Raw genomic sequence first — 18,598 nt, 5'->3', positions numbered from 1 at the left:
GGTCTTTTTATTGTGTCCCAGATTTCCTGAATGTTTTGTGATGAGAATTTGTTGGTTATGCTGTTTTCTTTGATGAGAGTGTTTATTTTCTCTATGGTATCTTCAGTGTCTGAGATTCTTTCTTCTATCTCTTGTAATCTGTTGGTGGTACTTGTCTCTGTAGTTCCTGTTCGTTTATTCAAATTTTCCATCTCCATCCTTCCCTCGGTTTGTGTTTTCTTTATTACTTCCACTTCATTCTTCAAGTCTTGAACCGTTTCCCTTACCTGTTTGATTACTTTTTCTTGTTTCTCTTGGTTTTCTTGGGTATCTTTGAGAGATTTATTCATTTCCTCTACCTTTTTGTTTGTAATCTCTAATTGGTTGTGGCAGTTTTTCACCTCCTGTTTAAGGTCCTCTATTATTTTCATAAAATTCACTTTTGAGTCGAATTCTTCTAATTCTTCTGGATTAGGGTGTACACTTCTCATTTCGGGATTCCTGGATCCTGGTGATGTCACGTTGCCTTTCAAGTTGTTGGGGGAATTCTTGCATTGGCGCCTGCCCATCTTTTCCTTCAAATGGAGCCAGGAGAGGCCTGATGTCTTGGACCAGTCTTTGCTGTGACTAACTCTCTAGGTGTATCTCCTCAGTGTAGGGGCAGGAACCGTTCTCTTCCAGGTGAACTCCTCAAACCAAAACATGGATGCGTGGTATTCCAATGACCCGCGTAAAGAAGGCCGAATGCAAGGGGTCGGGCGGGGTCAAGTAGAACACAGGCGACACTGCAGTACAAGCTGGAGGTGCCTGCGCTCCCTTTCGGGGGTTGCTGAGGCCTGCCCGCTAGGCAGGCACTCACTGCTCTGGTTGGGTATCCTTAGTGTAGGGGCGTTTGTGCTCTCTACCGGGACCGTCCGCCCCAGGATAGTACACACTCACCCGTCCCGATGAAACTTCTGGCACCTACACAGGAACTCCTGGATGCCCCAATGAGCCAGGGACTAAGGGAAGTAGGGCGCAGGCAGAGCAGGTCCAGGAGATCACAGCAGAGACTGCAGCCCCAGCAGCAGGGGCCCGCTTTCCCTGGCGGGGACCTTGAGGCCTGCCCTCTAGTCAGGCACTCACTGGTCTGGGCTGGTAGCCTTAGTGAAAGGGCAGGAAACTGTTCCACAGCTAAGGACCTTGCAGACAAGGCAGGCTTGGGGGTGGGGGTGGGGGCGGGTGTGTAGGAGAGAAAGCCTTGCAGCAGGAGCTGGGGGAGGGGTGTTTGTGCTCTCTACCGGGACCGTCTGCCCCAGGATAGCACACACTCACCCGTCCCGATGAAACTTCTCGGCACCTACACAGGAACTCCTGGATGCCCCAATGAGCCAGGGACAAAGGGAAGTAGGGCGCAGGCAGAGCAGGTCCAGGAGATCACAGCAGAGACTGCAGCCCCAGCAGCGGGGGCCCGCTTTCCCTGGCGGGGACCTTGAGGCCTGCCCTCTAGTCAGGCCCTCACTACTCTGGGTTGGTAGCCTCAGTGAAAGGGCAGGAAACTGTTCCACAGTAAAGGGCCTTGCAGACAAGGCAGGCTTGGGGGTGGGGGTGGGGGGCGGGTGTGTAGGAAAGAAAGCCTTGCAGCAGGAGCTGGGGGGGGGGGGCGTTTGTGCTCCCTACCGGGACAGTGCGCCCCAGGATAGCACACACTCACCCATCCAGATGGGACTTCTCAGCACCTATGCAGGGATTCCTGGTGGCCCCAATGAGCCAGGGACCAAGGGAAATAGGGGGCAGGGAGAGCAGGTCCAGGAGATCACAAGCAGAGACTGCAACCCCAGCAGCAGGGGCCTGCTTCCCCTGGCGGGGACCTTGAGGCCTGCCCTCTAGTCAGGCACTCACTGGTCTGGGCTGGTAGCCTTAGTGAAAGGGCAGGAAACTGTTCCACAGCTAAGGACCTTGCAGACAAGGCAGGCTTGGGGGTGGGGGTGGGGGCGGGTGTGTAGGAGAGAAAGCTTTGCAGCAGGAGCTGGGGGAGGGGCGTTTGTGCTCTCTACCGGGACCGTCTGCCCCAGGATAGCACACACTCACCCGTCCCGATGAAACTTCTCGGCACCTACACAGGAACTCCTGGATGCCCCAATGATCCAGGGACAAAGGGAAGTAGGGCGCAGGCAGAGCAGGTCCAGGAGATCACAGCAGAGACTGCAGCCCCAGCAGCAGGGGCCCGCTTTCCCTGGCGGGGACCTTGAGGCCTGCCCTCTAGTCAGGCCCTCACTACTCTGGGTTGGTAGCCTCAGTGAAAGGGCAGGAAACTGTTCCACAGTAAAGGACCTTGCAGACAAGGCAGGCTTGGGGGTGGGGGTGGGGGCGGGTGTGTAGGAGAGAAAGCTTTGCAGCAGGAGCTGGGGGAGGGGCGTTTGTGCTCTCTACCGGGACCGTCTGCCCCAGGATAGCACACACTCACCCGCCCGATGAAACTTCTCGGCACCTACACAGGAACTCCTGGATGCCCCAATGAGCCAGGGACAAAGGGAAGTAGGGCGCAGGCAGAGCAGGTCCAGGAGATCACAGCAGAGACTGCAGCCCCAGCAGCGGGGGCCCGCTTTCCCTGGCGGGGACCTTGAGGCCTGCCCTCTAGTCAGGCCCTCACTACTCTGGGTTGGTAGCCTCAGTGAAAGGGCAGGAAACTCAGAAATGGACAATTTTTAGATAAGTACCATATACCAGAGTTAAAATATTACCAGGTGAACAATTTAAATAGACCTGTTAGTCGTGAAAAATTAGAAGATGATATAAAAATCCTCCCAACCAAAAAAGCCCAGGTCCAGATGGCTTCAAGTCAGAATTCTACCAGAACTTCAAAGAAGACCTATTACCTATACTCCTTAATGTAATGTATTTCACAATATAGAAACAGAGAAATCATTGCCAAACTCCTTTTATGAAGCTGCAGATACTCTGATACCAAAACCACACAAACACCAAACCAAGAAAGACAACTACAGGCCAATCTCACTCATGAACATCGATGCGAAAATCCTCAATAAAATACTGGCAAACCAAATCCAAGAACACATTAGAAAAATTATCCATTATGATCAAGTAGGCTTCATGCACGGATGCAGGGCTCATTCCACATATGAAAATCTATCAATGTAATCCATCATGTAAAGAAACTGAAAGAAAAAAACCACATGATCATTTCACTGGATGATGAAAAAGCATTTGACAAAATTCAACATCCCTTTATGATAAAGGTCTTAGAGAGAATAGAGATACAAGGGTCGTACATAACTATAATAAAAGCTATTCATAGCAAGCCGACAGCTAACATCTAATTAAATGGAGAGAAACTCAATGTCATCCCAGTAAAATCAGGAACACAACAAGGTTGCCCACTCTCTCCATACCTCTTACATATAGTGCTTGAAGTTCTAGAAATAGCAATAAGAAAACATAAGGGGAATCAAAGGGATTCAAATTGGAAAGGAAGAAGTTAAACTTTCATTATTTTCAGATGATATGATAGTGTGCATAAGCGACCCCCAAAACACCTCCAAAAAACTCCTACAGCTGATAAACACCTTAAGTAGAGTGGCAGTATACAAGATCAAATACAATAAATCAGTTGCCCTCCTATACACAAAGGATAAGGAAGCAGAGAGGAAAATCAGAGAAGCATCACCTTTGACGATAGCCACAGATAGCATAGAATACCTTGGGGTAAATCTAACCAAGGAAGTGAAGGATCTATTTGACAAGAACTTTAAGTCTTTGAAGAAAGAAATTGAGGAGGATACCAGAAAATGGAAGGATCTCCCTTGCTCTTGGATTGGGAGGATCAACATAGTGAAAATGGCAAGTCTACCAAGGGCAATTCCTAGATTTAATGCAATCCCCATCAAAATCCCATCAAAATTCTTCACAAACATTGAGAGGACATTATTCAACTTTGTATGGAAAAACAAAAGACCCAGGATAGCCAAAACAATTGTATTCAATAAAGGAACTTCTGGAGGCATTACAGAGCTTCAGTATTGAAAACAGCTTGGTATTGGCAGCAAAACAGAGAAGTCGACCAATGGAATCAAGTAGAAGACACTGATATTAACCCACAAACCTATGAACACTGATCTTGATGAAGTAGCTAAAAGTATTCAATGGAATAAAGAAAGCACCTTCAACAAATGGTGTTGTCAGAACTGGTTGTCAACGTGTAGAAGAATGAAAATAGATCCATATCTATCACCATGCACAAAACTCAAGTCCAAATGGATTAAAGACCTCAATATCAGTCTGAACACACTGAACCTGATAGAAGAAAATGTGGGAAGTACTGTACAACACATGGGCACAGGAGAACACTTCCAACGTATAACCCCAGCAGCACAAACACTAAGGACATCATTGAATAAATGGGACCTCCTGACACTGAGAAGCTTCTGTAAAGCAAAGGACACTCTCACTAAGACAAAAAGGCAACCCACTAATTGGGAGAAGATATTCACCAATCCGCAACTGACAAAGGTCTGATATCCAAAATATATATAGAAATCAAGAAATTAGACCGTAAAAGGTTATTCAATCCAATTATAAAATGAGGCACTGAGCTGAACGAAGACTTTTCAATAGAAGAATTTCAAATGGCCAAAACACACTTAAGATCATGCCCAAGTTCCTTAGCAATCAGGGAAATGCAAATCAAGACAACCTTAAGATAGCATCTTACACCTGTCAGAATGGCTAAAATAAAAAACACCATTGATAGCCTCTGCTGGAGAGGTTGTGCAAAAAGGGGCACACTCATCCATTGCTGGTGGGAATGCAAACTTGTGCAACCACTTTGGAAAGCAGTGTGGCGGTTTCTCAGGAAAGTTGGGTTCAACCTACCTCTCGACCCAGCAATACCACTTTTGGGAATATACCTAAGAGATGCCCTAACATACAACAAAAGTATATGCTCAACTATGTTCATAGCAGCATTGTTTGTAATAGCCAGAACCTGGAAACAACCTAGATGCCCTTCAATGGAAGAATGGATTAAGAAGTATGGAATACATACATATTAGAGTACTACTCAGCAGTAAAAAACAATGACTTCTTGAATTTGCATACAAATGGACGGAAATTGAAAACACTATCCTGAGTGAGTTAAGCCAGACTCAAAAAGAGGAAGATGGGATGTACTCACTCATATTTGGTTTCTAGCCATAAATAAAGGACATTGAGACTATAATTTGTGATTCTAGAGAAGCTAAATAAGAAGGTGAACCCAAAGAAAAATATATAAGCATCCTCCTGAATATTAACCTTCATCAGGCAATGAAAGAAGACAGAGACAGAGACCAACATTGGAGCACTGGACTGAAGTCTCACGATCCAAAGGAGGAGCAGAAGGAGAAAGACTACGGGCAAGGGACTCAGAACTGTGAGGGCAATGGGGATGTTCTATCGGAAACACACCAAGACCAGCTGGGCGGGGTCTGAAAAAGCATGGGACAAAACTGGACTCGCTGAACATAGCGGACAATGAGGACTACTGAGAACTGAAGAACAATGGCAATGGGTTTTTAATCCAATTGCACATAATGGCTTTGTGGGAGCATTGGTACTTTGGATGCTCACCTTAATAGACCAGGATGGAGGTGGGTGGTCCTTGGACCTCCCACAGGGCAGGGAAACCTGATTGTTCTTTGGGCTGAGGAGGGAGGAAGACTTGATTGGAAGAGTGGGGGGAAATGGGAGTTGGTGGCGGGGAAGAAGCAGAAATCTTTAATAATTAAATTAATTAATTAATTAATTAATTAAAAGATCTTTAAATTAAAAAAAAAAGACCAAACATAAGAATAATAGGGATATATGGAGAAGAGTCACAGCTCAAAGGCCCAGAACATATTTTAACAAATTATGGAAGAAAATTTTCCCAACATAAAGAAAGATATTCCTTTGAATATTCAAGAAGCATACAGAACACCAAACAGTCTGGATCAAAAAAAAAATCCCCTCACCATATAAAAATCAAAACACAAAACATACAGATTAAAGAAATAATAGTAAGAGCTGCAAATGAAAAAGGGCAAGTAACTTATAAAGGTAAATCAATCAGACTTACACCTGACTTCTCTATGGAAACCATGAAAGCAAGAAGGTCCTGGATAGAGGTACTACAGAAAGTAAGAGACCGTGAATGCAAGCCCAAGCTACAATACCCAGACAAGCTATTGTTCACTATCAATGGAAAAAACAAACATGTCAGCATGAGAACAAATTCAAACAATACATAGCCACAAATCCAGCCTTACAGTGTGTAATAGAAGGAAAATCACAACCCAAGGAATCCAACATTGCCAACACTGCCTACAAGGACTCAGGCATCTAGCAAGCCTTCACCAGCCCACTCAAAGAAGGGAGACATACAAACTCTACTAACAAAACCAATAAGTATAACTGGAGTAAACAGCTACTGGTAATTAATATCACTTACTATTAATGGACTCAATTCACATATAAAAAGGCACAGGCTGAGATATTGGATATGAAAATAGGATCCAACATTCTGCTGTTTTACAAGAAACACATCTCAACCACAAAGACAGGCATCTACTCAGACTAGAGGGTTGGGAAAAAGTTTTTCAAGCAAACGGGCCTAAGAATCAAGCAGGAGTGGCCATACTAATTTCTAACAAAACAGACTTCAAACTAAAATCAATCAGAAGAGGTTAAGACTTTTTATACTCATAACAGGAAAATTCATCAGGATGAAGACTCAATCCTAAATATCTATGCCCATAATATAAAAGCACCCACTTATGTAAAAGAATTATTACTAAAACTCAAGGCAGACATCAAACCACACACACTAGTTGTAGGAGACATCAACACACCTCTCTCATCAATGGACAGGTCAATCAGACAGAAACCTAATAGAGAATAAGAGAATTATTGGAGGTAATGAAGCAAATGGACTTAACAGACATCTCTAGATCACTCCACTCACATAGGAAAGACTACACCTTCTTCTCATGGAACCTTCGTGAAATTAAACAAATACTTGGTAACTAAGAAAACCTCCACAGATACAAAAAAATCAGTGTCCAACCGTGTCTTATCAGATCAGCATGGATTAAAATTAGAAGGCAACAACAATGTTACCCCCAGAAAGCCGACCAACTCATGGAAACTGAATAGTCAACTACTGAACCACACCTGGGTCAAGAAAGAAATTAAGAAAAACATAAAAATCTTCCGTGAATTTAATAAAAAATGAAGAGACAACATACTCAAATCTATGGGAAAGTATGAAAGCAGTGCTAAGAGGAAAGTTCATAGCACTAAGTGCCCACATAAGAAAACAGAGAAACCATACAATGGGGACTTAACAACACACCTTAAAGCTCTAGAAAAAAAAGAGGCAGACGCACCCAGGAGGAGTAGAAGACTGGAAATAATCAAACTCAGGGCTGAAATATCCAAAATAGAAAGACAGAAAACAATCCAAAGAATCAATGAAGCAAAAAGTTGGTTCTTGGAGAAAATTAACAAGATCGACAAACCCTTATCCAAACTAACTAAACGACAGAGAGAGAACACTCAAATAAATAAGATCAAAAATGAAAAAGGGGACATAGCCACAGAGGAAATTCAGAGAATCATTAGATCTTACTACAAAAGCCTATATGCCAAAAAACTGGAAATGCAAAAGAAATGGACATTTTTTTAGATAAGTACCATATACCAAAGCTAAACCAAGACCAGGCAAACAATCTCAATAGATCTGTTAGTCGCAAAAAATTAGAAGCTGTTATCCAAAACCTCCCTTCCAAAAAAAGCCCAGGACCAGATGGTTTCAATGTGGAATTCTACAAGAACTTCCAAGAAGACCTAATACCTATACTCCTGAAGGTATTTCACAATATAGAAACAGAAGAGTCACTGCCAAATTGCTTTTATGAAGCTACAGTCACCCTGATACCAAAACCTCACAAAGACTTAACCAAGAAAGAGAATTACAGGTCAATCTCACTCCTAAACAGTGATGCTAAAATTCTCAAGAAAAGACTGGCAAACCAAATCCAAGAATACATGAAAAAAATTATCCATTATGATCAAGTAGGCTTCATTCCAGAGATACAGGGCTCGTTCAACATAGGGAAATCTATCAATGTAATCCATCATATAAATAAACTGAAAGAAAAAAACCATATGATCATTTCATTAGATGCTGAAAAAGCATTCGACAAAATCCAACACCCCTTTATGATAAAGGTCCTGGAGAGATTAGGGATACAAGGGTCATACCTAAATATAATAAAAGCTATTTACAGCAAGCCTACAGCAAACATTAAATTAAAGTGAGAAAAACTCAAAGCCATCACACTAAAATCAGGAACACGACAAGGCTGTCCTTTCTCTCCATACCTCTTCAATATAGTGCTTGAAGTTCTAGCAATAGCAATAAGACAACATAGGGGATCAAGAGGATACATATTTGAAAGGAAGAAGTGAAAATTTGTTATTTGCAGATGATATGATAGTATACATAAGCGACCACAAAAACACTACCAAAGAACTCCTATAGCAGATAAACACCTTTAGTAATGTGGCAGGATTCAAGATCACCTTCAAGAAAGAGGTGCCTTCCTATACACTAAGGATAAGGAAGAAGAGATGGAAATCAGATAAGCATCACCTGTCACGATAGCCACAAATCTGTCACGATAGCCACAAATAGCATAAGATATCTTGGGGTAACTCTGATCAAGAAAGTGAAAGATCTCTTTGACAAGAACTTTAAGTCTTTTAAGAAAGAAATTGAAGAGGACACCAGAAAATGGAAGGATCTCACTTGTTCTTGGATTGGGAGGATCAACATAGTAAAAATGGCAATTTTACCAAAAGCAATATATAGATTCAATGCAATCCCCATCAAAATCCCATCAAAATTCTTCACAGCCCTTGAGAAGAAAATAATCAACTTTATATGGAAAAATAAAAAACTCAGGATAGCCCAAACAATCTCATACAATAAAGGATTGTCTGGAGGCATTACCATCCCTGACTTCAAACTCTATTACAGAGCTACAGTATTGAAAACAGCTTGGTATTGACATAAAAACAGAGAAGTCAACCAACGGAATGTAAAGAAGACCCGGACTTTAACCCACAAACCTATGAACACCTGATTTTCGATAAACGAGCTAAAAGCATACAATGGATAAAAAAGATCATCTTCAACAAATTATGCTGGCAAAACTGGATGTCAATCTGTAGAAGAATGAAAATAGATCCATGTTTATCACCATGCACAAAACTTAAGTCCAAATGGATTAAAGACCTCAATAAGAGTCAGAACACACTGAACCTGATAGAAGAGAAAGTGGGAAGTATTCTACAACAGATGGGCACAGGAGACCACTTCCTACGTATAACCACAACAGCACAGTTATTAAGGGCCTCTTTGAAAATATGGGACCTCCTGAGACTGAGAAGCTTCTGTAAAGCAGAGGAAACTGTCACTAAGACAGAAAGGCAAACCACATACTGGGAGAAGATCTTCACCAACCCCACAATTGACAAAGGTTTGATCTTCAATATATATAAAGAACTCAATAAATTAGACCGTAAAAGGCTAATCAACCCAATTATAAAATGGGGCAATGAACTGAACAGAGAATTCTGAACAGAAGAAGTTCATATGGCCAAAAGACACTTAAGGTCATGCTCAACTTCCTTAGAGATAAGGAGAATCCAAATCAAGACAACTTTATGATGTCATCTAACACCTGTCAGAATGGCTAAAATCAAAAACACCAATGATAGCCTTTGCTGGAAAAGTTGTAGAAAAAGGGGTATACTCATCCATTGCTGTTGGGAATGCAAACTTGTGCAACCACTTTGGAATGCAGTGTGGCACTTTCTCAGGAAATTCGGGATCAACATACTCCTGACCCAGCAATATCACTCTTGGGAATATACCCAAGAGATGCCCTATCATACAACAAAAGTATATGCTCAACAATTTTCATAGCAGCATTGTGTGTAATAGCCAGAACCTGGAAACAATCGAAATGCCTTTCAATGGAAGAATGGATGAAGAAAGTATGGAATATATCCATATTAGAATACTATTCAGCAGTAAAAACAATGACTTCTTGAATTTTGCATGCAAATGGACAGAAATAGAAATACTATCCTGAGTGAGGATAGCCAGACCCCCGAAAAAAAGAGGAACATGGGATGTACTCACTCATATTTGGTTTCTAGCCATAAATAAAGGACATTGACTCTATAATTAATGACCCTAGAAAAGCTAAATAAGATGGTGAACACAAAGGAAAACATATAGACATCCTCCTGGATTTTAACCTTCATCAGGCGATGAAAGGTGACAGAGACAGAGTCCCGCATTGGAGCACCAGACTACAACCCCAAACCAGGAGCAGAAGGAGAGAGAGCATGAACAAGAAACTCAGGACTACGAGGGGTGCACCCACATACTGAGACAAAGGGGATGTTCTTTTGGAAACTCACCATTGCCAGGTGGACTGGGTCTCAAAAAACAACATGGGATAGTACTGGACTCAATAAACATAGCGGACAATGAGGACTGCTGAAAAGTCAAGAACAATGGCACTGGGTGTTGATCCTACTGCACATACTGGCTTTGTGGGAGCCTAGGCTGTTTGGATGTTCACGTTAATAGACCTGGAAGAAGGTGGGATGTCCTTGGACTTCCCACAGGGCAGGAAACCCCGATTGCTCTGAGGACTGATGGGGGAGGGTGAAGGTTATGATGGGAGGCAGTGCCGGGGAAGAGACAGAAATATTTAATAAAGAAATAAATTTATAAAAAAAACTGAAAAAAAGTCAACTGTGATATTGATGGTGAGTAATTTTGATAACATCAATGCATTGGAAAAACACCTATAACATAAAAGAAAGCCTATCCGGTATTCATTTAAAGATTTACCTTTCATGGACATCCATTACTGCTCTGAAAAGTTGTTAGGAAACATATGGCAGAAGTGGTCACTAGCCTTGTCACATATATCCTGTCCCTAGATACACCCCTACTTGGGACTGAATCTTACATGTGTGTGACTAAGTTGAACTTGGCTGTTTGTTTCAATTAATTCCAATAAAGCTGATAGTTCCACCCACTATCTAATTACACTTACATCAAATAACAAAATGTATTTGAATCACTTAATTCCCAGGGAGCACATGTACAGCAGACAATAATTGTATCCATGGAAGTCATAGGTACCAGCAACCAGATCTGCACAGGTCTCTGTCTAGAGAAGGAGAGCAACAGGTATTCAAATCATGTAATGGGTGGGAAGGAAGTGAAGTTGCACAACTCCTGAGAGATGCTGGAAGTATGTAGGTTCAAGATGGCTCATTCCAAGATTGCCTAGATAAAGGTAGAAGTAGTGCCAGGATGCTTATTCTTAATTAGACATGCCAAAGGCAAAAATTAAAATATGCTCTAATTGATATTGAAAGTGTAATGTGTTGCAGGAGGTCCTTCTGCTCCTCCAGCCAATAGCCGCCGAGATACCAGCCCATTGGGGCGTGGTCTGTTTCCCTTTAAAAACAAAGTGGCTACTTCCCTCCTCTCTCTCTTTACTTTCTGCTCCGGTTCCGGCGACTAGACTTCTTCCTAATTGCGTGCACAGAGGGCTGTTGTCTGGGACGGTGATCTGTAAGTTTATTCCCCTTTAAATAAATACCACCCTAATAATCACAATTCCAAACTGGTGTGGGATTGTTTATGACTTGCGCCTTCATCTGGCACCCAAAGTTTGATTTTAGGACCCCTCCTCCCCCCCCCTCCGCTCGGCTGCCGGCCGCCAGTTCGGCCACGGCCTGTTCCTTGCGGCCTGTGCCTTGTGCGTGGAGCCAGCAGTTTAACATAAATCATCATGCAGTGGCTTTTCTTGCTGCAGTTTTTTATATTTTCCCTTTAGACACCTCAGATTGACTTCAAGTCCCGATGCAGCCTACCATTTGCCTCGCTATGTGGATTTAAATTCCACAGGCCCGCATGGTCTCTGCCCACGTGGTTTGCTCTTTTCTGAATCGTTTTCAAATCTCCCTTGCAAGCGCAGCTCTTAAGCGGAATGAACCAGAGCACGCGGTTACCGGTTACAGAAAGCTGCAACCCCTTGGGACAACTCTATCACCTGGAGGCATACACGGCTTCCGGGTTACTCTTCTCTACCCCTGGATTCTGGGTTTATGGTTCCGTGTATGGAATTGATTTAATTACATTTACTTTGTTGAGCAACTGGCATTTCCCAGTTTTTAACAAATACTAGGCGGACACTGAAACAGAACCCTGTTTTCGTCGCGACTTGGGAACAGCGCCACCTGCTGGATAATAGGTAATATGAAAGTTTTCATTTCCAACATGAATTTTATTGTTTTGACTACCAAAACAATAGGTTTTTTCATGCAAGGTTTATATCACTATGGAGATAACTTAATTTACTGGTTACTAGATTTCAGTATTCTTTTGAATATTCTATTATTTAGGAAAAATATGGTCCTAAGAACCATACGATCTTTACCAGAAACTAATACAGGTAAGGAGATTCAGGATTCAAAAGCTTTGAAATCACAGGTGCAGAATGCGGACAAAAAAATTGATACCTCAGTGAAATCACTAGAAACACATGTAGCTCAGGAGATTCAGGATTTAAGAGAGAAAATGATAAAAAGACTTGAAATGATTGAAGAAATTATTGGAGCTGGTGAACAGAGTGAGAGGCACAAGGAGAGGATACAATGCCACCACCAGCTATTAGATCTGGCTTACCCAGGGTTTTAGCGACATACCCTGTAATTCATTCTGACAAAGTGTCAACTTCTAAAGGCTCAAAGGGAGTCAGAGAAGCTAGATGGATGCCAATAGCAATGAATAATCTAAAAGAAATTAAGCAAGTTATTGTTACCTTTGGCTTGCACTCTGCATATGTTAAGGAAATGATAAGGACTTGGGCTTCTAATGCTAGAGCTACCCCCCACGATTTCCATCAGTTAGTGTCTGCAGTTTTAGATAATGGACCTTCCTTGATGTTTGGAATCTATTTCAGAGAAGAGTCCAAACATATGGAACAGCAAGGAAGAGCAAAAGGTGTGGAGGTTTCCCAAGATCAAATTCTTGGTGTAGGACAATATGCTGATCCACAGGTACAAGCTCTTTATGATGATGAAGTACTGTGTTTATGTCACCAAGCAGCTTTAAATGCTTGGAATAGGCTACAAGATCCAGCAAAAAGGGTTGAATCATATACCAGAATTAGGCAGGGACAGAGAGAACCCTTTACTGACTTTTTGCAAAGATTAATTAAGTCTCTGGACATAGGGCTAACAGACCCAGAAGCTAGACGACTACTTCTTGAATCTCTAGTTTTTGAGAATGCAAACATAGAATACAAAAAGATAATTGGGCCTTTAAAGTTTAGATCAGCACCTATGGATGAATGGATTCAGCATACAATGAATGTTGAGACGTTTAGCTATAATGATGAATCTTGGGTAGGAGAAGTGATTTCCCAAGCAATGAGGAGACATCAAACTGCCAGGTGTTTTAATTGTGGTAAATTAGGACATCTGAAAAGGGATTGCAGGCAAAGGATTTCTAGGAATAATATCCCTTCTGGGAATATCAAAATTAGGAGACCTTTGCCTTCAGGTATATGTAGGAGATGCGGTAAAGGCCGACATTGATCCAACGAATGCAGATAAACAACAGACAGACAAGGCAACCCAATACCGTTGGGAAACTCCTTGAGGGGCCTCTCGCAGGCCCCCAAGCCAACAGTGGCCCAGTCATTCCCAGTCACAGGAGAGAACGTGCCTCACCAAGAAAATTAAAAGCTCCAATATCTGCCCTAAAAAATATTACTGGTCTAAATGATGAATTACGCATGGAGGATGAGTCAAAAAACCCAGTAGGACAGAGTAAACGCATATTTTGGCAGACTTCTATTAATGATTAAAGACCAAAGCTAAGAGTCTGTATAAATGGCACTTTTATTGAAGTCTTATTAGACACAGGTGTGTATGTAAGTATCATTACTCCAGAATCTTGGCATCCGAATTGGCCTCTTCAAGAGGTATCTGTTCAGTTCCTGGGAATTGGAACCCTATCTCGTGTAAAACAAAGCACAAGATGGGTTGAATGCATAGGGCCTGAAGGGCAAATAGGAAGACTAAGGCCATATATTGCCAATATCGCAATAAATTTCTGGGGCCGCGACCTGCTACAGCAATGGAATACCCAGATTAACATTCCTGTAGTTCCAGGAACTCATAATTCTGGGAAGGACATGATGAGATAATATGGGAAAACGTCACCAGCCATTCAGGCTGTACAAGAACATACAGCAAATACCGAACCTTTAGAGGTACCAACAGCCCTACCTTTAAAATGGCTAACTGAGAAGCCAATATGGATCAAACAGTGGCCTCTAGCTGAAGATAAATTACAGGCATTGGAACAGCTGGTGCAAGAGCAACTAGATGCTCACCATATTGAAGAATCAACCAGCCCTTGGAATTCTCCTGTGTTTGTTGTAAAAAAAGAAATCCGGTAAATGGAGAATGGTGACAGATTTAAGAGCTGTCAACAAGGTAATTCAACCTATGGGCCCACTACAATCTGGAATTTCTTTGCCTTCTCTATTACCAAAAGGATGGCCTCTTATAGTTATTGATTTGAAAGATTGTTTTTTCTCCATACCGTTACAAGAAAAGGATAGAGAAAAAATTGCCTTCACAATGCCTACTTATAATAATTCTCAGCCTAATAGGAGATATCAATGGACTATCCTCCCACAGGGTATGCTCAATAGTCCTACATTGTGCCAATATTTTGTAAGTAAGCCATTGGAAATAATTCGTAAACAATTCCCCAAGTCCATAATTTACCATTACATGGATGACATCTTGTAATCTGATTCAAATAAAGATACTTTAGAAAGGATGTTTGAAGAAGTAAAGAAAGTCTTGCCTAGGTGGGGATTACATATTGCCCCTGAAAAGATTCAAAGAGGAAATTATATTAATTACCTAGGTTACAGAATAGGGTTAGAGAACATTAAAATGCAAAAGGCACAAATTAGGCGAGACCAGTTAAAGACTCTTCATGACTTCCAAAGATTGTTAGGAGACATTTCTAGTCTACGACCAGCTTTTGGGATAACACCTGATCTAATAGTTCATTTAAACAAAACCTTAGATGGTGATAAAGATTTGAATAGTCCAAGAAAACTGACAGCTGAAACAGAAAAGGAACTGACAATGATTGAGGAAAAATTACAGGAGGCACATGTGGATAGGGTAAACCCAAATCTTAGCTGCATCCTAGTCATATTACCTTCCAGAATTTCTCCTACAGGGATTCTAATGCAGAGGGAAGATATTATTTTAGAGTGGATATTTATACCTAATAAACCAAGTAAAAAATTAAAAACTTATGTGGAAAAAGTCTCTGAATTATTATAAATAACTGGAATCTGTACGTTCTATACTGATGCAAATAAATCAGGGAAAGCAGGTTATAAGTCAGATGAATTGAGTAAGGTGGAACAAAGCCCTTATAATTCTGTCCAGAAGGCAGAATTATATGCCATTCTTTGGTGCTAAGGGATTTTAAAGAACTTCTTAATATAGTTACAGATTCACAATATGCAGAAAGAGTTATCTTGCATATTGAAACCACTGAATTTATACCAGATGACACAGAGTTGACTTCATTGTTTTCCAGGTACAAGACATAATCAGGAACAGGCTTTGTCCAATGTACATAACACACATCCGGTCCCATACAGGTCTGCCTGGTCCTCTAACACAAGGCACGCTGAGATTGATCAATTATTGATTGGAAGCGTGTTGCAGGCCTCAGAATTTCATAAGAAGCATCATGTCAATAGTAAAGGCCTAAAGAAAGAATTTTCCATTACATGGCAACAAGCTAAGGACATTATAAAGAGATGTCCTACTTGTTCTTTCTATAATCAAACACCGTTGCCTGCAGGGAGTAACCCAAAGGGTACTAAGAGAAATGAAATCTGGCAGATGGATGTGTTCCACTTTATGGAATTTGGTAAATTAAAATATGTACACCACACCATAGACAAGTATTCAGGTTTTCAATGGGCTACATAGCCTGAGCTCAGAAAAGGCTGATTCTGTAATCACACAACTATTGGAAGTTATGCACATCATGGGAATACCTGCACAAATAAAGACAGACAATGGTCCAGCATATGTATCTTGGAAAATGAAATGCTTTTTTGCTTATTATAATATAAAACACATTACAAGTATACCACATAATCCCACAGGACAGGCAGTTATAGAAAGATCATATTGTACTATAAAGCATATGCTGAACTAACAGAAAGGGACCAAAAATACCCCCAGAAATAGATTACATAATGCTTTATTGACCTTGAAATTTCTTAACGCTAATGAGTAAGGAACGACAGCAGCAGAAAGACATTGGATAATGGAAAAGTCTGCTGAACTAAATCAACAAATTTATTTCAAAGATGTGCTGACCTCTCAATGGAAGCCAGGAGATGTGCTACGTTGGGGAAGGGGTTTTGCTCTTGTTTCCACAGGAGAAGAAAAATTGTGGGTACCATCAAAATTAATAAAGGTTCGATTTGAAGAGGAGAAACCTCTTGGAAAGGAGAAATGACAACTCATCCACAATGATGATATTCCTACAGGTGGTAAGAAAAACATATAGAATGGGGGCAGGGTTCTGTTCTTATCTCCACAGGAAAACACTCATCTTTGAAAATTTCAAGGGATCCTGGATGTTTGGATACTGACAGATGGAAAAATACCTGACCAATAGGAACTATCAAGAAAACTGAATAAGTTGTGTAAGTAAAATATACTAAACCTTATTTCTAAATTTATAGAGCTGGTTTTGAAGGTGGACTCTGGCGCGGTCCCTCTCCAATTATAAGCCTGTTGGTAAGAGAAAAACCCAGAGTTTCTGGAGATTCTGTCTCATGTCAAGTGCCATGATAGGGGACAGAAAGAAATATGAGTTTAGAAAACATCTTTGCTTTTCTTCATATCTATCATACTTTTCATTGAATATATCTATCATTCATTTCATTGAATATATATATATGTGTGTGTGTGTGTGTGTGTGTGTGTGTGTGTGTGTATATATATATGTCTATATGATTAATGTTTAAGTTTTTCACAATGAACAATGAGTTTTTCCTGAAGTGACATTTAAAGTTTCCAGGAAGAAGATGAGGCCCCATAACAACGACTCCACCTGGTTGATATGACGTCATGATACTGATAGCGCTATTACAAGACCTGTTTTGGGTACCAGCTGCACAAGACGATCCCAACTTGGTTAGCTGAAATGGTGCACCTCTTATACAACATTCTGGCCAGACCTGCACAAAATACTCAGAGACTATTTGCAATTTTAAAAGACATCGATCTTGAAATTTAACCATCATTTTACTTTCACAGGATCCCCCAGAAAGAACGTCGCCCCCATGACACGTGGAAGTAACTCTAGAGGACGACATCCCCTCTCCGAGTAAAGTTTGCCCTTGGGTTTAGGGACATCATTTAGGGGTTAATTATAAATTGGTATATGGTTGAGGGTGGGGAAAAAATTTTATAAGCTCGGGGATCATTGGGGGAAAAAAAAGAGGGATAATAGATTGGTACTTGTTGGTACTTGTGAGTTATAGTTTTGAGACAAATGTATTGGTATCGATTCTTATATATTGATACAAAGTGAAATTATATTGACTATTGTATGCATGCATGTTTCTACCTCTGTTTAAAAACATTTGTTATGTATTGACATATATTGTATTGATATACATTGTATATATTTACCATATTGCAGTGTACATTTCTACCTCTGATTAAGATACTTACATTTTGTTTGTGTTTTGATATATATTTACCATACTGCAATGTATATTTGTACATTGCTTATATTTGGAGGTCATTATCCTCATTTGTTTCACAGTTGTGTATTGTCTTAATCTTTAAGTTAGATAGATATTGAGAATTATATAGATCAATAGTATTCTAAGTTTGTCATTTATAATTAGACTAATCAGGTTCTTTAGATACATAGAGATTATACTCAGTATAGATAGATAATCTTCAACCTCTTCAAAGAGCTGTAGAAAATGTCTTTTAATCTAACTCAGAGTTTTGTGGTAGTGAGACACAATTGCTCTTGGCAACACCGCTCTATTCCTGAGAGAATGTTGAGCACCAAAGACACTCCACCTGGAGCCTTTCTTCTTGGCTGAACTGGACTTTGGGTAAAGAAATGCTCATACCTCAACCACTGACAGAAATACAGAGTATCTGTGAATGGAAAATACAGGACTGTCATATCCTGCCAAGACAGGGTAAGATAGTTTTGGCAAGTTTCTTGACTTTGAAAATGGTGTGTCAGTTATGCTAGGCCTTAGCCAAAGTTGGTTGCTTCAACACTGCAAACGTGACCTTGGGTGATTGCCCAGGTAGCTAGTTGTCTCTGTGATTTGTTGCATGTTTTGGAAGGTGTTTGATTGCACTTCCTAATTACTCAGGAAACATTATTTCCCTTCAGAGATCT

Source organism: Chionomys nivalis, unplaced genomic scaffold (genome assembly GCF_950005125.1).
Source record: "Chionomys nivalis unplaced genomic scaffold, mChiNiv1.1 scaffold_29, whole genome shotgun sequence".
NCBI lineage: Eukaryota > Metazoa > Chordata > Mammalia > Rodentia > Cricetidae > Chionomys > Chionomys nivalis.
Note: the sequence above shows the minus strand (reverse complement) of the source record.